At 39.6% G+C, this 26,897-nt stretch overlaps 1 protein-coding gene across 1 annotated transcript in view; it reads left to right on the top strand.

Moving 5' to 3' along the window:
* The first annotated feature begins 2,643 nt into the window (after window positions 1–2,643).
* Window positions 2,644–26,897, top strand: part of brinp2 (bone morphogenetic protein/retinoic acid inducible neural-specific 2) — a 680,262-nt gene continuing 656,008 nt past the window's right edge. Inside the window, exon 1 of the mRNA XM_034184056.1 lies at window positions 2,644–3,395. The gene's annotated coding sequence lies outside the window, so the exon portion shown is untranslated. The remainder of the gene's footprint in view (window positions 3,396–26,897) is intronic.

Raw genomic sequence — 26,897 nt, forward strand, 5'->3', positions numbered from 1 at the left:
CGACTACTAAATTAGTTGTTGACGGTTTCAATAGTCAACATAGTCGTGACTAGTTATCTAGCCATGGCAGCCCTAATCCGGTGTGACAATATGTGCCGTGATATCAGGTGTGACAATATAAATGGTAAATGGACTGCATTTACAAGTATATAGCGCTTTTCCATCTGCATCAGATGCTCACCTTAACCACTAGACCATCACCTCCCCAATATGTGCTGTGATATCAGGTGTGATGATATGTGCGGTGATATCAGGTGTGATGGTATGTACTGTGATATCAGGTGTGACGGTATATACCGTGATATTAGGTGTGACGCTACGTACCGTGATATCAGGTGTGAGGGTATGTGCCATGATATCAGGTGTGACGCTACGTACCGTGATATCAGGTGTGAGGGTATGTGCCGTGATATCAGGTGTGACGTATATGTACCGTGATATCAGGTGTGACGCTACGTACCATGATATCAGGTGTGAGGGTATGTGCCATGGTATCAGGTGTGACGCTACGTACCATGATATCAGGTGTGAGGGTATGTGCCATGATATCAGGTGTGACGCTACGTACCGTGATATCAGGTGTGAGGGTATGTGCCGTGATATCAGGTGTGACGGTATATGTACCGTGATATCAGGTGTGACGGTATGTGCCGTGATATCAGGTGTGACAATATAAATGGTAAATGGACTGCATTTACAAGTATATAGCGCTTTTCCATCTGCATCAGACACTCACCTTAACCACTAGACCACCACCTCCCCAATATGTGCTGTGATATCAGGTGTGATGATATGTGCGGTGATATCAGGTGTGATGGTATGTGCCGTGACATTAGGTGTGACGGTATGTACTGTGATATCAGGTGTGACGGTATGTACCGTGATATCAGGTGTGACGCTACGTACCGTGATATCAGGTGTGAGGGTATGTGCCATGATATCAGGTGTGACGCTACGTACCGTGATATCAGGTGTGAGGGTATGTGCCGTGATATCAGGTGTGACGGTATATACCGTGATATCAGGTGTGACGGTATGTGCCGTGATATCAGGTGTGATGGTATGTGCCGTGATATCAGGTGTGATGGTATGTGCCGTGATATCAGGTGTGATGGTATGTATGATGGCTGTACCGGCCAAAACAAGCTTAATTCAACCAATTTATAATGTTGAAAATAAAGCCATCAACTGGCTCGTAGTATGTTGACATCAAATCAGGGGTCTATGTATTGATGTAGTTGCATTTATTACTTCCAAAATTGTGTTGAATAATTGTTACACTTCCAATCGCAATATTTTAACATGATTAACCCCTTAACGCCTATTGTCGTATATATGCTACAATATTTGACTCAAATATGCAACAAACCAAACTGACCAGTATGCCTGTTGTCACAAATCTGCAACATACCATTAGTATTATTATAACATTATAACATAAAGTCATTACCAAAATTCCAAAATTACTATTTATTTTTTGTGCAAAAGTGAAATTAATAATCTCAACATTATTTACCATCTACTTAAAGGCAAAAACACACAAAAAACATTTATATATATATATATATATATATATATATATATATATATATATATATATATATATATATATATATATATATATATATATATATACATACAGCTATATAAATTCAGGCGTTAAAGGGTTAAGGTTGTAAAAAAGTTAATTTATCCAAGAATTCTGCTGTCTTTGGTTCATCATTTTTGAACTTGTGAATTGCAGGCCCTAATACTCACTTTGATGTGTTTCCTGGTTTTTTTTTTTTTTTTTTTTCTGCATGAAAAATTGATGAACAGACTAAAACATCTGTCATTAGACTGTTGATGCAGTTTGATTGAGCACGTGTTGTTGGTACCTTAAAATAACTATAGCAGAACCTGTGAAGATGTTCCCTCGATACCATTCTAAATAACGTGCCACCGCGCTCTCGGTCAGAGCCTCAATTCTACAAATCAGTTTGGGACAAATGCTTTATGTGACACCTAGTTAAATAAGTTGATATTGAGATGCTCACTGGAGTGCTGACGTCTTTCGAAGCATGTGCAGGGGAGCTGTCAAACGACTTCATTTTCTTGGATGAAGACACCTCAACCATCGTGATGTGTCCTGCCCAGCCCATTTGCTCCTGTTACATTGTGTTAATCATATCCCCATATCACAGAGCAGGGTATTGTTCAGAATGCTCTTCACTCCCTGCATCACACACTCACCAAAGCAACAAGCACCCAGCAGAGAGAAGATTTTACAAAAGCAAGAGACAGACACATGTGGCCCTCTGCCCTCGAATCGGGATGTTGTCAGTATGAATTCAGTTTTGCCTGAAGTCCGTACTGATTTGCAGCAGACACATTTGGCTAAAACATTTTGGCTTTTATTACCAGTGTCCCTTTGGGTTCCAACGCACAGCACAGAGAACGATAAGCCCACCTTCTACTCTCTCTGCACGCCTTTCCTGGAACGGTTTTCCTTTTTCTGCCACCTTACTTTCATCCCACTTGTGTCTTCCCTCTCTCCATCCTTCCTCCCCCAGTGCGCATCCTCGGCCTCACCTCCTTTCCTCTCCTCCAGCTCTTCTCTCAAAGTTGGTAGCCAATCGCTGCCGACGGAGGCGCGGCTTCGCAACGGGAGGATGGACACAGCGTGGAGGGGTGAGGGAGAGAGAGAGAGAGAGAAAGAGGAGAGAACGTTGGCGAAAAGATACGCTTTCCTGAGCTGCTTGGAGAAGCGACACCAGGCTTGACACGGAGTGATGACCGTGGCGCAGAGAGGCGCAGCAGAAGGGAATAAAAAGAAGCACTAAAAGCGCGCAGAGGGGAGGGCGCTCAGCTTGGATACCTGCGCGCGTCCGCTCCGGCCGCAGGTGCACCAAATCCCTCTGACTGAAGACTTTTTTTCCTCCTCCTTCCGGAGAGGCAAGTGACAAAACATTTTTTTTGGTAGGATTACTGTGCTTTTGTCGCCTGGTCTTTTCTGATCTCCGCTAAGGCAAACTTTGCCACAAACCAACTTCATATTTGCTTTTTCCACCCGGAGCTTTTCGGACTGTTCCAAAAAAAAAAAAAAAAAAAAAAAGGCGAATCTGGAGAGCAGCGCATCAGCCGGCGTCTCAAGTCAGCAAGAAGAATTTCTTGAAACTCTGAACTTGTGTCTTGTGATGTGTGTTTCGAGGAGGACAATGTCTGGATTATTACAGCCGCAGCCCCGGAGGAACGGCGGAGAGTGAGGAGAGGAAAAAGACGCAAAGAGAAGAACCCGCGGCAGCTTTGCACTGCCGTCCTCCAGTTCGCCCGCGCTCTCCCACCCTTTTCGTCTCTGCTGGATACACGCACGCGCATCGAGAGACGGACCGGGAGGGCCAGCGTTCGCACCCTGGGTGAGTGAGCGCGGGCCCGCGCGCGAAGGGCGATCGAGATGTAGGGAAGAGGAGGCGTGGGGGCGCGGAGAAAAGTGCGTCTGCGCCCTGCGCGTTTTTACGCATAACGCACAGTGTGGTCTTGGATTGTTAGACACAGCGCGACGCTGTTAAAGTCGTGATGCGAGGGGCGGAGGGTGAGGAAGAGGTGAGGCTCATCATCATCATCATCATCGTCGTCAGCAGTTGTACTTCCAGGGGAGGAAATTGTTGCTTCGGCTCCAAATTTGAACGGGTCGGGCGAAGATGTAGTATGCGCGCATGAAAATCAGGTTACGTGCCTCGAAAAGTCCAACCTGTGTGTGTGTGTGTGTGTGTGTGTGTGTGTAGATCTGCAACTGAGCTTTCTCTCTTCCCTCCCTTTGTTATGTTGTTGCCCCATCAGTCACCCAGAATGGCTGCTACGCACTGCACAATTTCTCACAAACTCTGTGGGCCGTGTAATCACAACATTTACCTGTCAGCGACTTTGTCCAGATCACTGTATGTGTACCTGTGAGAGATCCTCAGAGAGGAGCTGCTCCCTCTCATTTATACTCCATTCCCACTGCTGGTGCCAAACGTGACAGGGGAGAGACATCCTCCCAAACATAGTATGGATAATGACAACTTGCCGTGAGACAGACTGGGTCGGTACAGAGAGGAGAGAAAATGAAGTGTCTGCTTCGACTATAATCACACAAAATCCTTCCCAAATTATGCGGGCTTGCAAAAAATGTTGAGTTTTATACATTAACTGCTGTTAAATAATCATAAAATAATAGTTTATTTCTCTAATTTAGTACATTTATTTGTGAAAATTGTGTCTGTCTCTTTGACTCCATTCTCTCTCAGTCTCGCTCAGCCACCTCCCTCACTTCCTGTTTTTTTTTTTCCAAGGCCAATCATTTTTGTGGAGCTGCACAGACTTGTGATTTGTGTTATTTTGTTCTTAGAAAAGAACTGCTGCTCTGATTTAGTACATGAGCTCTAATGGGAAATGGTATTTCTCTTACTTCACAATCACACCTGCTCCTAATTTTTATCATCCATCAAGTGTCTGTTAACCATACAGCAGATGATAGGCAGATCTACTTTCTATTATGTAAGCAAAACAAAGGTCTTTTTTGTTTATTGATTAAGTACAAAAAGTTGACTAGGTTTGACTATTCTTTATGTACCTTTTTATAATTTTGAGATAATGTCAGAATATTTATTGTTTTTGGTGTTCTGGCCAACTGGAGGGGACAGACTTAGGCCCCATTAAAAAAAAAAAACAAAAAAAAAAAAACGTGGGAAGGTGGGTTTTTATTTATTTATTTTCTTAGAAACAGGTACATACCACTTCATTTCAAACCTGAAAAACGACACAGCACCTGTGAGGAAGTGAGGAACTCAAATTATCAGCTATTTTTAAAATAAATTTAGTTTCTACGTTGAATACGGTCAGTGTACTGCACGCTAGTAGTGTGATAATCGTGCATACTGTGTGAGTGAGACGGAGCAACTGACTGTGCAGTTGTCAATGACAACAAGCCACAAGTTCCGGGCCTAAATGTTTCACTGAAAACATTTAGGTATACAGCCAACTGAAAGCTATGATGGCATTTACTTTGATGTCAGGTCTCCGAATGTTTGATCCCGTGATAAGTGTTTGATGATAATCCTCTGATGGGAATGGGACAGTTTGGCAAAATGTAAATGGACAAAATGGAAGAAAAAAAAAACCTTCCATGAGTAGCGTCAACTCGGTGCTGTCATTGTTGATATTATGGCTGATAAAAACTGTAAACACTTTGGATTGAGATTTCACCGTTTGAGGTGATTTATAATGATGTTTGTTGCCTTGATATAGAAACATGAAACCAGGTGTTTTTGGCGTGATCGCCACTGTAGGGAAAATGATTCACCACTCTTTTGTGCTCTGTGACTATAGCACCATAGAGAAGGAAAAGCAGACCAATTAAAAGCCACATTCAGTGATGTTGAAGGTGGATCTTTGCAACTGGAGGAATTTAGATATTGAAAACAAAAAAGTTCCCATGGTCTTGTCTTGATTTTATTTTTCTTTTAAAAAAAAAGCGATCTCCCAATTTTACCTGAACAACAACAATGTGCTTTCACCTCCAGTCCACAAGGTGGGGATGCATCTCCAAACTCAACATGAATGATTCACTTTGATCTATGTTTTGGCAGTAATGGACCAAAAGCTAACTGTCAAGCAGTGATTTGTGAAGACGAAAGCCATTCATTAAACAAAGGTGGCTCTTTGAGGTCCATCTGCTCAAAAGAGTTGTTATTTTGTCTATTTTCAGTCACATTTCTGGAGTATTAATGTACTCTGTAGTCTATTCACATCAGCCCACTCAATACTACCACTACCTGAAATAATAAGATATGTTTAGGGTTGTTTTGCACACTTTCATTCCAATCAGTGTTTAATGCACCTTTCTTCTCTTGGTTCAGCATGTTATTTTGTTTTGTTTCAATAAAAACTGCCAATATTGGTTCATCTTCAAATGAAAAGGGGGGTCAAAAAGTTGAAACACCAACAGCACTATACCACAGGGTGCCATTCTATTCTGATCTCCCACGATCCCCCAAAAAATTGCAAAAATGGGCTGAAACAGTCTTACTCCGGCTTGCCTCCTACAGACCGGCTTATAAAGTGCAGATGTGGTAACTCGCCCAAAAACAAAGTAATGAGCTGCGTCCTCGGATACGACTGTCACAAACATTGCTTCTACTTGAAAGTTTTACCCTGATGAGGCACGAGCACACAAGTTTCAAGCTATATTAACTAGGAATACCACATTTTAAAGACATGTCATGAGTGTAGCTGTTAAGACTACGAACACCAGGAAGTGGTGTCGATGAGGGCCATATATACCAAAGTGTATACAAACTTTGCTCAACATCTACAAAAGATGGATCAAGAAGTTACTGCAATGCTTCAAAACATGCCCAAAATTGGTATTCGGAATGGAATGGGAAGGAATGGCACTCTGTAGAATAGCTCCATAGTGCTGTACAGTAAATACATAGTCACACACAAGCATCTTTCACATGGAAGATAAGTATCTTTTCCACTATTTCATTGAGATATGGCCAGTTGTGAACAACTTGCCACGACAAGCAACAGTTCAGAAGAATTGGAAGAAATAAGTCGCTCATTGGGAACATATGGTCCCACTCTCACCAAAGTAGGACCATATGTACATTGGCAGGGTTAATTTAACACTGCTGATTTTACTGTGTAGTAACTGTAGACACAACAACACAGTGATGACTTAACTCTAAAAGCACTGTCACACTTTCACAATTTGGGCTATGAGCATGGCTGTCAATTAATCTGTGATAAATCTTGATCCAAATTGTGGGGTTGGTTTTAGGTATTCACAGAAAGTTATTTTGTAATCTATTATGATTATATATGTGATATTTAATGGCACTGTAATTGTCTCTCAACAGTCGGAACATTTTTAAAAATGTGATTTGTTGGTAGATTTAACAAAAAAAAAATGCTATGGTCATTAATTCAAACTTCCAAATGGGAGTATTTTGACAGTGAATAGATGTTTGAAAACTGGCTTCAAAGTAAAGTTTGGTCAATGTCTGTTTATAGATGTTCATGTTTACACCAGTTTTTTAACGCAGTTTTCATTGCCAGCTTTTTAATGATGAATGTGGATGTGCTTTGCTAGCTTCAGAATTATAATTTACTCATTGTACAGGTTGGAAAAACACTATTTAAAATCATGGTTAAAGGACATGTCGCACCAAACAATTAAGGTTTAGGCTGTTAGTGACCATCCGACGATCCACTGGGATTACTTTGTACTTCCTTGACCGGTTTCAAAGTATACGGCATTCGCAACAAACAGCTACAGAGTCATCCAAAAACAAAGCACTCGTGAGTTCTCTGGTGTTTCCGACAAGTGATGGCGCTACTAGAAACGCCCCAGCGTGTGCTTCAGTGGAATGTAGCTGCTAACGTTAAGAACTGAGGCACAGATTAATTCCAAAGTTGACATAAGTATGATGTTGTGTTATAATGACTCGTTTTTAAGTGATAACTGTTAATTTTGATATAATCACGGTAAAAGCTGTGGCTCCAAGAAGGTTGATGTGCAACTGCACTGCCATGAGTCATAAACACAGCCTCTCAGTAATAGTCTCTGCTGGAGGATCAGTTTTGTGCATGATTATGAGTGGTGTTATCAATAAAATCTAAAAAAATACATCTGCAACCGGGGGAGAATGAGTGCCTCATCAGCTGCGCAGTTCATGCACGAGTGCACACAAACACACACACACACAGCAAGCTTCGCAGCACACATACAGACACACATTGCAGCTCCAAATTTACTCTATCAAAGTAAAAAAAAAAAAAAAAAATTAATCTAGCCAGACTCACCGTTGTGTTATGAATTAATTTCCAAATGTAAACTCCACACGATCAAAGGCGTGCACGCGCAGGCAAGTGGGGTCACTGGATGCAGCTCTGCCTCAATTGTGGCACATAAGATGATGTCCATTAACTCCTGGAAATAATATATTCTGACTTTTTCCAATATAACAAATCCATTTCGGTGTCCAGGCAGTCTGTTAAAAAACAGTGTCAGATGTCCCGACATCCACATCAGCTTCAGTAAAGCTGGGCAAACACTGTACAATATTTTCAATCATTGTACTTGGCTCAAACTGGGCGACAAAACCGCAGGGTGTAAAAGTTCACAGCGCACGATTAATGTTCTCAGACTGTACGGCCCGATGCTCTGATGCGATCTGACCACTCACATTGTACGTTCAAAAACCACACGTTGGACTCGTGTTTCTGGAAGCAAAATGTAAACGGAAGCTTTTCTTTTTCTTTTTTTTTTTCAAACTTTATTTACATTTTTATTTTTACAAAAACTCTCGATGGGAGACATCAAAGTTTAAAAAAAAATACAAGACTTTAAATGAGCTGAAGAATAATGGGGGGAAAAAGAAACAGAAGCTGCTCTCCCAAAGAGATGATCACTGTTTATGCTCTCTCCGGTGTTTGCACATGCACAGTGCGAGAGACGCTTGTAGCGCTGCTTCAACAGCGCGGAACCCTCACGACGGCCGACCAGAATATCAAACAGGTTTGATTTTCATCTGACTATATGATTGCCGATCGGGAGGTGGTCGTGAGAAGTTAAATGCAGCTCGTTACTCCATGTATACTACACGATGCAGGATGCACGATTAAGCGGAAACTTGGCGCAATCCAAAAAAATTCTTGCACAAGTGAAAAATCGGCTGAAAAAGGGCCAAAACTCGCACAGTGTAAGCCCAGTTTATAGCAGCATCCACACAAACAATGCATCACCACATTTTAGGCTCCAAAATGTGACACTGAAAAAGTTAAGAGTTTCAGGGTGAAGCATGTCGTCTCCTCTCTGTAAATCCAAGCCATCGTTTTTGAACGGCAGCTCAGAAGCTTCATTTTCGGATGGAGCAGGTATTTCCCTCTGTCTGTCAGTCATTTGGGATGTTTCTGTTTTGTTAATAAGTACGTCACATAGTGAAAAATGCAGAAAATTGCAGAGTGAGACGTTTTCCGGAAATGCACCTCAGAGTAAGACGAATAAAAACATCAGCGATCACTAATTATTAGCACGTGTGTGGAGACACTTACAATCATGAGTACTTTTATGTAGTCTTGCTAACTGGGATGTTAAAAGTTTGACACGTGTCCTTTAAAAACAGTCTAAACCTGAACATTGATTAAATGTCTAAATCTAAAATAAACTTTCACTTTTGAACATCTTTTCAATGGCGGGCCCACACCTTTATTAAACATCTTGTCAGTGTAAAAATGCTCACTCGGGCATGGTTTTTTTTTTTTTTTTTACATCATGAAAACCACACCCTCCTTTCCAGACCCAAGGCGGGGTCCACCAACCCTGCTCACAGGTAGCTGCTGCCCTATTTTCAATGTCTATGTGCTGCAACCACAGTCTGGTGTTTCCTAGCTCTTCATAGGCTCTCCACGCCTGGCTCAGATAATTTGTCATGGGTAGAGTAGGGAGTTTTGCAAAACATGTTTATGACCCCTGTTCTAAGGTGGTCCAAGTTTTCAAATTGTGAGTTTCTACATATTTTACATAACTTTACAGATGTCCTAACAAGGCCATCAGAAATGTCTGTATCTTTAAAGCTAAATTAAACATTTGTCATTTTGTTGTAGGCTTTGTGGAATCACAGCTCAGGGAACAGCATTGCGCCTGTTTCTCACATGCACTCAAAGCTGTTTATCCTCTGTGATATTTACTTCTGGTGTTATATGGTAATCAGAGATGGTGTTGCTAAAGTGGGAAAGTTTAGCCATGTGTCTTCTGACGTTATACATGGATATGATCTTCACAGCCCCAGTGGAAAAATCGTTGGATAATTTTCTTTTATCTATGCTTCAGTTATCTATACTGTGGTACATTCTTCCTGTATGGGCATCCTTTATAAATAGCAGCTCATGTGTGAGAAAAGGCGAAAGTGTGATTATTGCACCACACTTTATAGACATGAACCAGGCCAAGTAAGCAATTTGACACCCACAGGTGTGCAGAAAGCTCATTCCTTAAAAAAACAAACAAACCAAAAAAAAAAAAAAACCAACAAAAAAAAAAACACTCGTTCAACTTAACAAACAACAACAAAAAACTAAGATAGCAATTTGCAATGGGTGTTTTTTAAGTAACTGTAATTCCACCGAGGTAATGTCATAAGACTTTTGTAGTAGGAGTAACTCATGTTAAGTAAAGTTTACTTGTGTAGTTTAGTATTTGATTGATTTGGTTTGTCTTCTACAAGAGTAACTTGAAGGAACTTAATTAAAATATTTTAGCCAGATTATTTCATTTATTCTAGCTTCTTTATTTTACTTCCATTCTGTTCAGAAATGTCCATTAAAAATTGTTACCTCAATATTATTAAGGATTTGTAACATTCGTGCATTCACTCACTCATTTTCTATATTCTCTTATTCCAATTAAGGGTCATTGGGAGGGGGTTGGAGCCTATCCCAGCAGTCATAGGGTGTGAGGTGGGGTACACCCTGGAAAGGATTAGTAACATATTTCACTTATATTAGAATAAATTATTTCCAGCAATTCCAGAATAGTGGTATGTAAAGAGTTTAATTATGTAGTTTAGTATAATTGATTTGGTTTATCCTCTACAAGAGTAAGTGAAGGAACTTAATTCAAATATTTTAGCCAAATTATTTCATTTATTCTAGCTTCATTTTACTTCCATTCTGTTCAGAAATGTCCATTAAAAATTGTTACCTTAATATTATTAAGGATTTGTAACATTCATGCATTCACTCACTCATTTTCTATATTCTCTTATTCCAATTAAGGGTCATTGGGAGGGGGTTGGAGCCTATTCCAGCAGTCATAGGATGTGAGGTGGGGTACACCCTGGAAAGGATTAGTAACATCCCAGCTAACAATGGAACGTTGCCTGAACGTTACATTAAAGTGGCAGTAACGTTGCATCACAACGTTGTAGGAACGTTCATTTGTAGACTCTCCAGAACGTTCCAGGGAACCAACCAACTTAGAACGTTCTCAGGAGGTTGTGACACAACATTGCTGCAACGTTGTTGCAATGTTCCCCAACACGAAGGAACACTGTGAACATTGCATGAGTCTGTAAATTGCAAGTTTATTACTTTAGAAGTATTATTACAATAGCAATGCATTAAGCCACGGACAAGTTCTCAGTAACTTGATTAGTTCTCATCCGCCCTCCAGTATTATTACAATTACAATAGCATTAAGCCAGGGATCAGTTCTCATCCGTGATGTGACCCATGACTAAGGTTCAAAGATTTTGTTATTTTCACTGTGCAATTGTATACACTAGAAAACAAAATTTCTTTTCTCAATCAGTGACTTCAGTGCAATAAAACTTCAATAGAATAATTTACCTTACATAAATAAATAAACACATAAAATAATACAGTCATAGAAACAGGTAAAATACACTCCAATCTCTCAGGTACTAAGCCAGGTGACATCATCCAGTATTATTACAGTTACAATAGCATTAAGCCATGGATAAGTTCTCAGTATAAAATGAACTAGAAGGGTCAACGTTAAACAAAAACTGAAGATGTCTCCACCGCCCACCCTTTAAAGCAGCAACATCAGTCCTGGATCCAGACCGGTTTGGACCGATGTAGCTGCAACGGTCAGATTTTTTTACGCAATGTTCGTCATCGGTTAAAAAAAAAAAAAACTCAAATAATCCTGAATAGTGCAGAACGTGTCCCCGTGGTGAACACAGCTTTTGATTTGTTCCCACAATGGTGGGTGGATCACAAAGGTGGATCAAAACAAACATAGTGTCAGTCCAGTCGAGTTGATGATCATGGCATCCAGGAAAAAAGTTGTGCAAGGAAAATTGGGCACTTATTTCATGTCTCCCCCGCACCTTACAGAGGGGGAGGCATAAGTTCTCAGTATAAAATGAATCACTTCTCATCTGACCCATGACTAATTGTGGCATCATCACTCATGGCACTGCCGTCCATGGCGTCATCATTCACTACACATTGGTCCATGGCATCGGCATCCACATCGGCGCCCATGGCATCGGCATCCACATCATCGGCCAGGGCTTCATCCACCCCAGCATCTGAGTCAGCATTAACACCAGTACCAATTCTTTCATCCTCCTTCTTTGCCTAAAAAACAAAGAAAACCATTCATAAAAATACTATACAATAACTTCTATAGTGCCAGTCCCCTCAGCACAGTGAAGTTCAAGGGTGCTCAACCAGTCCATGTATTAATATGCAGAATCCTTAATTCAATATCTCAATTTTTACAATTCATATTTTAATTTTTCAGAGGATACTATTCAATGGTTTCAATCCTATCTTTCGAACAGAAAGCAGCGTGTTGTTGTGGATGGTGCCACATCCTCGTATCTCCCTAGTTATGTTGGTCTTCCACAAGGGTCAATATTAGCCCCTCTATTATTCTTTCTGTATAGAAATGATCTCCCCGATGTGTGCTCTGAACTAAATATGCAAATGTATGCAGATGATGCAGTAATCTTGACCCAGGGAAAGAGTGACAAAATATCTGTAGACCTCACAAATGCACTATGTAAAATACACAAATGACTACATAAAAACTGTCTTCTGCTGAACACCAAAAAATTGTATGTATGATGTTCACCAAAAGACCAATTAAGTTAGCCAGATCCCATGTTTTCTTGGAAGGGGAAGAACTGTGCTTGTGAACCAATTCAAATATCTCTGAGTGATATTAGACCCAAATCTTACATTCAAAAAATATATCAAAAAGGTAAATCACACTTTAAAGTTCAATCGATCTAATTTTAAACAGATGAGACCGTTTATTACAATAGATGCGGCCAAATCTTACTTACACTTCATGTCACATATAGAGTATAGCATTACAACACGGTCCTTTGCAGGAACAACTGCACTGAAACCAGTAGAACAATTGTACAAAAAAGCCATAAAAATATTGGACCAAAAACAAAAAAAAAAAAAACAATTTCTCATCACCGTCCAATCTTAGAAAAATATAAGCTTTTAAGTTTTGAGAATTTCATGCTATTTAAAATGTGTTGTGCTGTGTACAGGTCCCTACACAATTTGGCCCCACTCCCTCTGAGGAACTATATTAACAGGAAAAGTAACAATGAAATTAACACCAGATCCTCCTCTAGGTGTGATTGCGAGATCAAATTTTGAAAAACTGTCTTTGCTCAAAATGTACTCTCTATTAGGGGCAATAGCACATGGAATACTCTGCCAATGACAATCAGGTTCAGCCCCACATTTGCTTTATTCAAGACACAGCTTAAAACATGGCTGAAAGATAACCAAACCTGTAATCATTACGAGTTAAAGACATGCGAAAGCAATATACTTTCATATACACGCACACAACAACACATAGGTAAGCTTATGCACACCAGCACTTTAAAGAGATACTGCAGCTGTACCGAGCACTTTACTATCGCGACAAAGCACTTTAATTCAGCATCTTATAATAAAACTGACTGTACCTGTACACACCTACAACTGAATTCTACCTCAGTACTTTCCTGCACTTTATATTGAGACAACAGCATTTTAACCTCCATCTTGACCAGAACAGATAACTCCTCCTTTATATGGCTCTGGGTTATATTAAAATATGACAGTGTATTATATTGTAAATTATCAATGTTTTTATGTTTGTTAAATGCTCTGTGTTTTATATTTTATGTCTGGAGACTACGGATGGAAATTAGTATTATGCTAAAACTGGCATATTTACGTTAAAGTGTGTGCCCTATATATATATATATATATATATATATATATATATATATATATATATATATATATATATGGATTTCATTCATATGTTTTTACCTCAGACATGCTTGAACCCTCGTGCGCATGCGTGAGTTTTTCCACACCTGTCGGTGACGTCATCCGCCTGTGAGCACTCCTTGTGGGAGGAGTCGTCCAGCCCCTTGTCAGAATTCCTTTGTCTGAGAAGTTGCTGAGAGACTGGCGCTTTGTTTGATCAAAATTTTTTCTAAACCTGTGAGACACATCGAAGTGGACACGGTTCGAAAAATTAAGCTGGTTTTCGGTGAAAATTTTAACAGCTGATGAGAGATATTGAGGTGATACTGTCGCTTTAAGGACTTCCCACGGAGTGGGACCTCGCACAGCGCTCCCAGGCGCCATCGTCAGCCTGTTTCAAGCTGAAAACCTCCACATTTCAAGCTCTATTGATCCAGGACGTCGTGAGAGAACAGAGAAGTTTCAGAAGAAGTCGGTTTCAGCATTTTATCCGGATATTCCACTGTTAAAGGAGATTTTTTTAATGAAAGACGTGTGGACGGGTCCGCGCGTCGGGATGCAGCCGGCGCAGTGCGGCGGCACAGGAAAAACACCTCCATGTTGATAACCATTTGTAAAATCCAGGCAGCTTTTGATGGCTTTCAGTGGAGTGAGTATCTGAGAAATTGTTTAACAGTTGGGCATGTTCCAACTTGTCCTTAAGGCTTCCAACAGAGGTGTTGTTCCTGTGGCGGAGCATCGCGGCGGCTGCGAGCCGACGCTGCAATCCGTCCGCACGTCTTTGATCAAACAAAGCGCCAGTCTCTCAGCAACTTCTCAGACAAAGGAATTCCGACGAGGGGCTGGACGACTCCTCCCACAAGGAGTGCTCACAGGCGAATGACGTCACCGACAGGCGTGGAAAAACTCACGCATGCGCACGAGGGTTCAAGCATGTCTGACGTAAAAACATATGAATGAAATCCATTTAGTTTTTGAAAAAAAAATAAAAAGGACCTATACTTTACTGACAGTTGTACGTTCATTAATATGCACTGTCCCTGTCAAATAAACCAATAATGAATGAATGAATTCCAATTGTCAACACAGCCGAGTGACAGTTACACTATGGAGGGAAGGTGAGCCCACACAGATAGGTTTTAAGATGTTTGCGGAAAGAGAATACAGAATGTGAGGAACGGATTGAGAGAGAGAGAGATTGCTCCAAAGAGCTGGGGTGCATGTGAGCCGGTCACGGTCTTTACTCTTGAAACAGTCAACACTGGACCGGGATTTGATTGAAGGGAATTACTAGGTGTGGCCATGGTGCTAGTACAAGTCACCTGTGAGTTGCTGATGCCATAAAAGTTTAACTACTTACCCTCTTTGCTGCATGGCGCAGTGTTTCAGTTAACGCATCATCGATAGCATCTGGTAAAATTTCCATCTTGTTGCTGAAGGCTTCTGTCAGAAAAACAAAATAAAAAACGGTCTTGTATTTTCCTCTTTTTTAACTGGAGAAACGATAAAATTCTTTTTAATTGCTAACTAAAATTAAATGATGCAGTGAGACACCTTGATAACTTACTCTTCAAAATTCTAGAGCGTGAGAGGCTGCAGGGCTTTCTTCCCTTTCCATCCTTTGAGGCTGACGCCAGCCCACAACCGCCACATCCCAATTTCACCGAGCATCGTCCTGGCAAAGGAGTTCAGCATTGATCCAGATAGCTGTTTCAGCAGATTCACCTATGACAGAGTAAAAAGAAGTATGTGTGCAATGGCAATATGCAACTTTTATGAAAATAACCACTTCTGCAAAAGTGTTAGGAACAATAATTTACCACTGTCCTCCGAAATTCCTGGTCCTCCAGCGTTTTGCTGAATTGGTCCAGCTCCTCCGTTGTTTTAAGTCTGGCCTGCATTATCTCCAATGCAGTCAGCTTCTTCAGCAGCCTGATTCCTCACCAGTAGTTGTAGTATGCGGTCCACCTTTGACTCCAGTCTGTCGAGTCGTTGCTGCGTACCATCTGTTACAAAGTTGCTTCAAGTTTAGTATACATGAAACAGCTACAATGCTGCTGAAAGCAGGAACACGTATATAAACACAACAGAACTACTCGATCAGTTAATAGGCCTCTCATGCAATGAAATTTGATGACATGGTTGTTTGTATAAATACATAATGAAGATGGCATCGAGCTGGCAGCTCGGTTATAGAAATGAGTTTGTAGAGGGGCAGCTGGCTCTTATTAACAAATTCCATAAAAACCTGAAACATATCTGTGCCTCTCGTGTGGCCTTTCAAAGGTAAAATGCTCAGCAGTTCTTTTACATTCATGTTGTCAAAAAACATTCTAATAAAAACACATAGCTGAGCCACGTCCACAGTATCAGTGGATTCATCGAATTGCAGAGAAAAACACTCACATACCTCAATATCATTCCTCGGTTGCCGATCAATATCCTCCGCCATTAACTCGCATCGTCGTGCAACAGACTTTCTTGAGAGCTGCACATCCTGCAGACACGATCTCCTTCTGATTTTTAAAATCGGCAAAGAGCACATCTGCAGCTTCCATGAAAGCTTCTTTCATAATTTCACCATGCTTGAATGATTTCTTTCTTTTTGCCAGAACACGGCTGGCACGATAAGAAGCTGTGGTTGCAGCCTTACTGGTGGTATTTGTCCGGGGGAAAACGGCCTGTTGTGCTGCAAGCCGGCTTTTAGCCGGGAAGCTAGCATCATAGCTCTTGTGGATCGTCTTAAAATGCCGCTCCAAATTCCCTTTCTTCGGTAATGCCACGTTTGCATTGCAGATAAGGCAGATGGATTTGCCATTTGAATAAACAAAAAAATAATCTTCCTCCCACTCTGGATGAAAATGATAAGTTTGGGATCTTTTTCCTCCGCCATCACTGTCCACTGTAGCTCCTCACGACCTCTTGACCCTGCGCATGCGCAGATAGAATGAACCGCGGGAGTTCCCCCCATGCAATCAACCAGTCAATCAGGACTAGACTATCATCGGGACGGTAGGCCTACTAAAGTATCCCTGAGAATGAAAACTTTCGAAAAATTAAGCAAGTTATAAAATATAAGTGTTAAGAAAGAAAATACAGGAATCACTTTATTTAAATTTACAACAATACCAATTCACCAGCCTTATCAATCAATATATAGATTGATAAGGCTGGTGAATTATGTAGTTAATAGAACGCCCCCTCAACATAAGTACAACGTTCCAAAGAAACGTCCAAAAACTGTAACAAGTAAACGTTCCTGATGGAAGTTGCCAGGAGGTGGACAGAACGTTCCCAATTATGCAACGAAAATGTAACCTCCCAGCAACGTTGCAAGGACGTTCCGTGTTAGCTGGGATATTTCACTTATGTTACAATAAATAATTTACAGCAATTCCAGAATAGTGGTATGTAAAGAGTTTAATTATGTAGTTTAGTATAATTGATTTGGTTTGTCCTCTACAAGAGTAATTTGAAGGAACTTAAATTAAAATATTTTAGCCAAATTATTTCATTTATTCTAGCTTCTTTATTTTACTTCTATTCTGTTCAGAAATGTCCATTAAAAGTTGTTACCTCAATATTATTAAGGATTTGTAACATTCATGCATTCACTCACTCATTTTCTATATTCTCTTATTCCAATTAAGGGTCACTGGGAGGGGGTTGGAGCCTATCCCAGCAGTCATAGGGTGTGAGGTGGGGTACACCCTGGAAAGGATTAGTAACATATTTCACTTAAATTAGAATAAATTATTTACAGCAATTCTAGAATAGTGGTATGTAAAGAGTTTAATTATGTAGTTTAGTATAATTGATTTGGTTTGTCCTCTACAAGAGTAATTTGAAGGAACTTAATTAAAATATTTTAGCCAAATTATTTCATTCATTCTAGCTTCTTTATTTTACTTCCATTCTGTTCAGAAATGTCCATTAAAAATTGTTACCTTAATATTATTAAGGATTTGTAACATTCATGCATTCACTCACTCATTTTATATATTCTCTTATTCCAAATTAGAATAAATTATTTGCAGCAATTCCAGAATAGTGGCATGTCAAACTTTTTAATACAATGCAGTTTTGTGCCAACATCTTGTTATGTTATCCACCAACTAAAATTTGTACATGTAAAAAAAAAAAAAAAACATAGCTATACCCCGTGAAACTTTTTTTTTTTTTTGGCCGAGTTAGAAAATGAATGTGATGTGACCAGAAGATTTTTTATTTATTTTTTTATTTTTTTTCTGGCAGTGCATTTCAGCTTGGGGGCGCAACTAAACTTGCTCTTTCTCTGCCGTCTTCCACAGCCACATGCATTTTTGTGCACGTCAGTTTTGACTCTTTCATAACAAACAATGCTGTAGCGTTTTCCACTCTCTGTAGTGGGAGCCGTGTGATTGGTGTATTCCATTGAGGACCACTGGTGGTCTCAAGTGTCCACTAAGGTGAGCAAAAGCTGCTTCTTCTACACAGAGCTGTGCATGTGCTTGTTCTCGTCAGCTGTTGACCTCAAAAGACATTTCACAGCTAACGGCTCCAGATCTGCCCTCTTCAACATGTCACTTCGATTCAGCTCAGTGATGAATTACTCTGTGGATATTTCTGGCTTTTCCAAAATGTTGTCGTAACAAGATGTCATCTGTTCTGTTGTATCTTTGTTCCCCCAAGAAACAGTCGGGTTTAATGTGTTTCACTGGCGAACTTTATGATGCGCATCAGTGATTGATTTATGGCTGTTGGTAATGTCCTCAACACATAGAATACATTGTCATCAGTCAATTAAAATAAAAGCCTTCCTCAAAGCTGAGCACAACACTGCTATAAATATGTCGAGGACAGAATACAACAGCACTCAAACACTGACTGCCAAATTGACTTCCTTGTTAAAAATAGTGCAACACCTAATGGTTCATTATACATAAATCTGCCAATTGTTTTAATTAAAATTAAGATGCTTATAGTTAATTAATATGGTGTGAGGAGTTATGTGATTGTCCATTTTTACTTTTTAAATTATTTTATATGCAGTGGCTTGTGTTAAGCACTTTTATGTGATGTGTATGCCTGAAAGTTCTATACAATTCTTCTTCTTCTTCTCATTGTACCTTGAGTTATTAGATCTAATTTCTTTGATAATTTTCATGTTTGTTAAAGATGTTTTGTGAAAGACATTGATGCAACATTTAGTTCACATTCTTCTGAGACACATAGCAGCCGAAGGCCATAATTTGCTCTTATAAGGATTTCAGAAAATGATGAATGGCACCATACTCACCTCAGAGGAGTGCACCTTCAGATAAATTTCAACTGTCAGAAATGCATTACTTTGACAATTAAAAACAGGAGAGCATGAGATCAATGAATGGATTGGGGCTGTGTCAGAAGTCTTCAAGCAGCAATAAGCAAAATGAATTTAATCGTTGCATTATTTAATTATGATGCAAATTCTATGTCGGCAAGCAGAAGCCAATGAGCTAATTAATGTTACTGCACTAGGCAAAAATTACTCCAAGTACACTGCTTTCTGCTGCCACTGAACAGATGAAAATGTCATTAAAAGTGCCTGGACACATGGATCACTTCCATGTAGCGCTAAATGTGCACATTTACCTCACCAAATGTCAATTAACTTTAAAACAATGGACAATACAGTTGGCCTTATCTTAGTTGTTCTCCTTTGCAGTTGTAAAGAAGTCAAATACCAAGAGGGCTCCTTTGAAATCCCATCCTCGTCTTCATTAAGATCTGTGTTCAGGAGAAGCGTACAGCTGTCACACATGTAGACAGCAGCATCTTGCAGCCATTGATGACAATACAGTATAATTTATACATAGAAGTCACTTCAAAATATAAACCACAGGACCAGTCAAACACGTTTGAAGAGAACCTTTGGTCCAGAAAATATGGTATTCATTCATTTTGTCAGTTATAAAGCCATGTATGCATGGTTCTCCTTTACAAACCTCAGACATTGTAGGATTATCTGCTGTCTACTAACATGTTGAGCCATCAATGGATGCAGACACTTCCTAAAATAATCAGTTTTATATGGCGCTCTAAATTGAACCAGTTTCCTCAGACCTCATGGGGAAAAATATGACAATGGAAGAGAGGTGGGGTGGGGACAGAAGAAACAATTTTACTAATTTTGAAGTTGAAGCCATCATTAGATTCAGAGGGAGAAAATGAAGTTTGCTTTTATTTGATCAACTCATGCACAATGCACAGCTGCAACTGCAGCACTTGCAATCAACAAAGCAAATTAATAAATCAATAAATAACACTGAGAGGGCTGATAAAATTTAATACACAGTTATTTACAGTGCATGGTATGAGTGCGTGTACTGTGTGTGAAGAGAAGTAATGTTTAAATTGTAACAGTGAACACAAGCTCTTTGACACTGGCTGCTTTGTTTTACATGCTCTGAAAATTGTGTGTCAAGTGTGCACATTCACAACACATATTCCAGTTCATGTGTGGGGGGGAAGGTGCATGCATAGTTTTTGTGCATGCGCATCATTTATAAATGAAGATCCTGCTGTTTATACAAGCCCCTTGCTCTCTCTCTCTCACATTGTGTTCTGAAGAAACCCCATTCCGTAGAGTTCTGCTGACTTCTTAATTAATCTGTCGACTTTATAAATGAGCCCCATCCGGCAGTAATGTTTGTTTTTATTTATTTATTTATTATTATTTATTTCTGCTTGTGCTCTGCACCCTTGTGTCTTGGCTCTGTGCCATCAGAGAGAGGGTGGTCAGAGAGCAATTTTCTCACATTATTTAATACGTCATTTCATTTCTTAATCTGCACTGTGCCACAGCAGACAGAGCAGGCCTAGCACAACCCTGATCATAATATCAGGGAATACATTGACAGAATGTTTGAAAAGAATGATCGTAGAAATTCTTTGTTCCAAAAATATAATTGTCAATGTCAAATCTCTGTTCAACACACTGAATGTACACTTGGTCACATTTCAAATAGTGGTGTGGGCCTGGTGGTGGCGCTCCACTGATGGCGTAAGCCCAAAGCATTGCTAGCATTGTTGCCAAGTATGTCACAGTTTGCAATGTATGAAGTAACAAAGGAATCTGGGAAATCCCGCCATGGTTAAACAAGACAACAGCACAATAATTGAATATCCATGTTTTTTTTATAACCACTTTGTGGGTCCCTTTGAGATTTTCCAAAATATGGACAAGGTAACAAAACCTGATCTTCCAAGATGCACATCTGTGCAAGTGAGAATGAGGCTTTAACTTTAACAATAACATTCACGAAAGTGGAATTAAGCTCGTATTATTTGATTTATTGGTTTACAGATCCACTGACTGATTTTAAAAATGGCACAATGTGGAAAAAAAAAATTCTCCATAGCACTTTTTAAAATTTTTTCCCACCGACTGCTTTGTGTGCTGGCCATAAATTTCAAGAGTGGTGTTATGTCCTGGGTTTGTGAGCTTTAACCCTCTGGGGTCCGAGGGCATTAAAAGTTTATAAACATAAAAGTTTTATTATTGCTGTTAACAGCTCTCCCTGCATCCCACAATCAAGTTGTATATCTCTTTTTTCAGGACAGCCTGTGCTTTCAGAATATATATATATATATATATATATATATATATATATATATATATATATATATATATATATATATATATATATGTTTTGTTGTGTTTTATAAGTGTAATAAAGGTTTACAATCAAAAATAGGCAAGGAAAAAATAAAGCGAAAAATAATTTTCCACACACATTTATTCAAAACACACAGCAAACTATAATAAGGTGTTTTGACACTTTATAAAGGTAATATGAGGTCTTGTGTGAAAGACTGAACAACAAAAAGGTTCAAACAATAAACACAAATGCACATTTTGAACAATATATATATACAAAATGGTCTATGCGTTTTGTTGTCCATTGATATGGTAAACAGTGCTTTACGCAGAGAAAGCAACAGAGTTATCCAATAACATTCACATGCAAACAAGGGAGCAATCCTGATAGTTACACACTCTGTTTGACCAAGTGAGATTGTCATCAGAGGCTCTCCGTATGCTCCTGCTTTCACTGATCGCTGTGCGTAATGGCGCAGGGCGCACTGAGTATGTACTAATAGTATGTACTCATTGGAGCACCCAGGGGGCTATTCAAATGGGCCAACTAGTAATGCATCACTCCTGAAAACTATCTTTGGCTTTTCACATGAGGTAAATCTGCCCTACGATTGGATTTTGGAAAACCATGTGACGGTGAACCAATTCTGAATGGACACTCACATTGCGCACTTCTTCACACAGCTTTTATGAGGATTACAAAGATGGCTGATGGCTGGCTCGAAAGTCCACGGAGTTAACATTTCAGCAAAAAAAAGTATGTTTCTATCTCATACCATTCAAAAGTTATTTATAATTTAGTAAAGCTTGGTCTTAGGCGTCGTATACCATGGCGTCGGCCCCAGAGGGTTAACTAATATCCTACATTATGAATTAAGCTGAATTTTTATTGGAGTGCTTCCAAAGAATCATGATGCCAGTGTGTCTTGTCCAGCCACGGAGGAACTGTGCCATCTAAGGGAATGAAGTTTTATGGGTGGACTGACTGTGCACACACTCTGAATGTGTCCTGTTCGATCATGGAGGAACTGTGCCATCTAATGGAATTAAGTTTTTTATGGGTAGACCGGCTGTGCACGTACGCTGGATGTGTCCTGTTTATCCGTGGAGTTGGCATATGAACCAGATTTATTGTATTTTCTGGTTTTATTTATTTATTTATTGAGGACCACTGTGGAAATAAGTCTAATGTTGCCGGGTCTGCAATGGCCCCCATGCACACAGCGACAGCCGGCTTACCTGTGTGGCCAATGTGGACAAGGCGATTCGATTTATTTATTTTTATTGTCTGTGAGGTACATCAATATAAGAGACACAGCCCCTGGACATCATCAGACATGCAAGCTTTCTGCAGAAATGCAGATTTTCACATTTTTGAACCCCACCCCTGAAAAAAAAAATTTCCGATCACACGGATCTGTGGATTACTCCGAAGCGCCACCATAAATGACTGCCTTCACGTTTTTCATGGGACAGCTTGTCTCGCATCTTCATGGGACAGTGAAACTCGCGTCACTTGATTTTAAAGTCGGCAAAAAAAATCACAGTGTGTTCAGAAGAGTTGCCACAGCAGATTTGTTTGTTCAAGAGATTGTTTGCAATAAAAGTATAAAACTAATTTTTCATTAAAAAGTTAAACCCTTCATTTCCTGAAAACAGTTATTTAAACTTTGATTATTATTTTTTAACCGACAGACCCTTCAAACCATGTTGTTGTTTTTTTTTATTGACAAACCCTGACCCTCGAGTCCCAGAAAAATCCATAAATCAATAAATCCAATAACTATGGCTGAATAAAAGCTTGCCTTTTTTCTTAAATGACTGAAATAATTATCAAAATATGACTGGTTTCCTATCAATCATCTTAGTATAATTTTAACTCTTTGACGGTATTAATGCAAAACATGAAACAACCCCAGAACTCAAGCTTTGAATCTGTTGCTTCCTAACAGTTGTGTATTTGATTCATGAGCTTTTAAAATCACATTTTTGAAGATGTAACCAAAGAATGTTTGGAAACTTCTTTCATAAACACCTTCAACTATAAAATGTTATTATTACTGCAGAGAATGTTAATTGCATCAGCACTAGGTCATCTTCACAGTTTGATAGTGAACCTGAAGTAACTCCAGGCATGTCTGGACTGTAATTGCACAAATACTTTGTCAAACAGAAAGAATTACTGGTGATACAAAGTAATGGCGCTACGAGCTCTCTGAACTTGCGATCCAAAAGATTGACTTTTTTCTTCTTCTTTATCTTCCTTTCCGCCAGCTCAAATGGCACCTCTAGGGAAGTAAAAAATAAAACATGAAACAAAATCTTAAACCACCGACACCTTTGCTTTCACTACAACCTGTGGCGCCGACACACCTCTGGTGGCAAAGCTTGGAGACGTGCCCGGCTTTTAAGGCAAAACTGGAGTGTCGGGGACATGAAAGGCTGATAAAGTCTTGTTTTCTTTCTTTGGCTACCCCTTCTCTGCTACTCTTTGTTCATCAAAGTCCTCATCACTTCTTAAGGAGAAGCCATGTACGTTCTGCTGTCGCAGCAGTAGGAGAGGATGAGGAAAATCGTCCTCAGCTGAACAGCAGGAATGCTCCATTGTTTCCCATTTATACATTAATCCTGAGCCAGAATCCAACACCCAGTGCCGCAGTCCAAAGCCTTGCTGACATTTCAATCTGTGCGGAGGGTGGATGGGAAGCGACGGAACATTTAAGTATGTTGTGTGGGTGTGTCTAATACAATTTTTACCCCTGTATATAAAAAGTTTTTTTTTTAATCTAATAATTGTTTTGCTGCTGTACAATGAAATCTTTTGTTTAATTTAAATCCCCAGAGGATTTTTTTAAAGCTTCTTCCAAATACTCTTCCAGTCTAAGCTGTTTAGTTGTTTTTAAAATCTCTGTCTCATTAATGAGTTTCTCTGTGGAAAATCATTTGAGGGGTTAGGTCAAATTTCCCATAAGTCCCAGGGAAATTGTTTTTCTCATCTTATTTTAAAAAGGTCAAGCATCAAATGCTTGGAGAATTTCTCTTTCTTTGTCACCATAATTGTGTTTTCATTCCTTCAAAGTAAAATAAAAACCAAAAGCCAAACATGTCTTCAGTGACACTAAACTGCCATTGAAGATGGATTTGCACAAAGTGTGACAAAACTTTTTTTCTGTCTTGGCCCTCACTTCAAGACATTTCAGTGTCCAGCACAAATGCTTGATCAGTCGGCTCCTTTGATTTCCTGTGTGTAGACACTGGGATTCTTGTGCTTAAAGCAGACTGAGACACAGAGATTTACTTTCAATATAATCCAGTGTCGTCAGCATGGGTATTCCATAACTTGAATATTTTAGCAATATACCATAATCAAAACCAGCTCTGATCATGTGGTGTCATTGTATTCACTGTCTGGGTTGGAGATTGTCATATATTAAGACTAAGATTCAGTTTTTAAAGGATTCCTTGGCCTTAGAGGTTTATCTATATGCAGTGACAGTATTGAACTTGTAGAGAGACATTCACTTATTTTGGTAATGACCTACATAACTCCGGGTCCTCGGTGTCTGAGATCTGGAGATGATTATATGGAGTCATCTCCAGCTTATGGAGTCATGTCATTGCTTGACAGAGGTGTTTGGTGATACCGGTATATGTGCAGAAGAACAAGGACCAAGTGTTTAGAGTCCTGGCACTTGTTGTAATGCATGGTTCTCAGACTTGGTGACTAATGCCTGATTCACACTGCAAAATAATTATGCTGATTTCTGACCTTATCTTCCCCTTCCAACAATCTTATGCCCAGTTCACATGGCAAGAATTTAAAATTGCCGGTAAGTTTTAAATACTTGAGAGACCCTACACATGGTGATTAAAAAATGATAGATATAACAGTTTTGGTTATACAGTGTGCAGTCAGATGGTAAAGACAACAGCACCACACATGAACAGATTTCATTCACAAACATTCCCTGTTCAGATGGGAAATCTCACAAAACCTCTCAAAATCAAACATAAATTTTGAGTAAATTTGATTCCCCTCTGGGCTTCCATCACCTCGCTTTCTGATTGGCTACACGTGACATTTGTGCTTAGGGCACACCCCACACACTGAGATATTGTGCCAAGACAATCCAACATGTTTAATATTCCAGATTTGAGGTCTGAGCGGTCCCGGCATCCGTCCGAGCACAAAGCACTCAACACATGACACACAGCAGGGATGTCTGATAAGATTAGCTTTAGAGCCATCACAATAGTCGGGACTTCATTAAGATTGTCAGAAGGGGAAGATTCGGTCAGGAATCATCATAATTATCTTGCCATGTGAATCAAGCATTAATGAAACCCTGGCTATCATGTTATCAGACCTCAAATCATGACCTGTTGGATTGTCTTGGTCCGATATCCCAGCGTGTGGGGTGTGCCCCGAGCACAAACGAGTACGCAGACCTAATGGAAACAATTCAACACTTTGAATGTGCTGAACTCACTCATGCTAACAGGCATGACCTAAACTGTCTTTTGCTGGGGAAGTAATCTTCAATGGACCGCCCAAGGGCAATCGTAGACACTCATCATCTTCATGCTGCAGTACTCTGGAACAAACAGCTACATCAATTCGGCATACATAGACAGGGACAAAAATGTTTTCAAATGTTGAATTTCCTTAATTTCCTGCTACTGTTTTTTAGTGGTAATTTTTAATGAGGGTGATAGGGATATTTTTGATCTCATACTTTGAAATCCCTTTCATGTCTACCTTAATGCTTACTGTGGCAACTAAATTCAAAAAGCACCAACTTCTGTGGCAACAATATTTGAAAAGCACAAGTGTGTCGGTCTTCCAATAAACTCAGTTTTCATATTTGCAAATGTATCGTATTTTTTGGGATCAACAAACTTTGAGTTCACCTGGGTTGGCAGCGGTCACGGTAGCATGACAGAGGTCCCATCAGGTAGTAGAGGTGTATAAGGTGGCCCTTTTGATGTACAGCCATATGTGGTGTTTATCGGCTCAACGTTGTTGAATAGTGCATACGCTGACATGGAGTGCTTGTGCAAGCTGTCCATTTGTTACTCCTCCAACAAGCATGTCAATTTAATTTGGACAAAAATGTGCTGTTACTGCAATTTTAATGAAGATGCTGCCAAGTGGTGTTTGTGGAACGAACCCTGCCTTGGATACGTATCATCATGCATCAAATTTCAAAAGGATTGAGCAATCTGCCAACAAGTAAACAAACCAGTAAACTGCACCCACTCAAAAATCTAGGGCTTTTTCTGTGATTCTTCTCCACTTATAGTCAATTATGAGATGAGTTATTTCATGGCAAGAGTTATAAGTTGCAGCATTGATCAGCACATTGAGCTGTATCATCCAGATTTATTGGTTCTGACATTCAAACTCAACTCGGTTGATTTATTTTATTTATTTATTTATTTTTTTGAATGATGTTATCTCTCCACAGCCACCCATTCAATCCCACAG

This window comes from Thalassophryne amazonica, chromosome 12, assembly GCF_902500255.1.
Source record: "Thalassophryne amazonica chromosome 12, fThaAma1.1, whole genome shotgun sequence".
Classification (NCBI taxonomy): Eukaryota; Metazoa; Chordata; class Actinopteri; order Batrachoidiformes; family Batrachoididae; genus Thalassophryne; species Thalassophryne amazonica.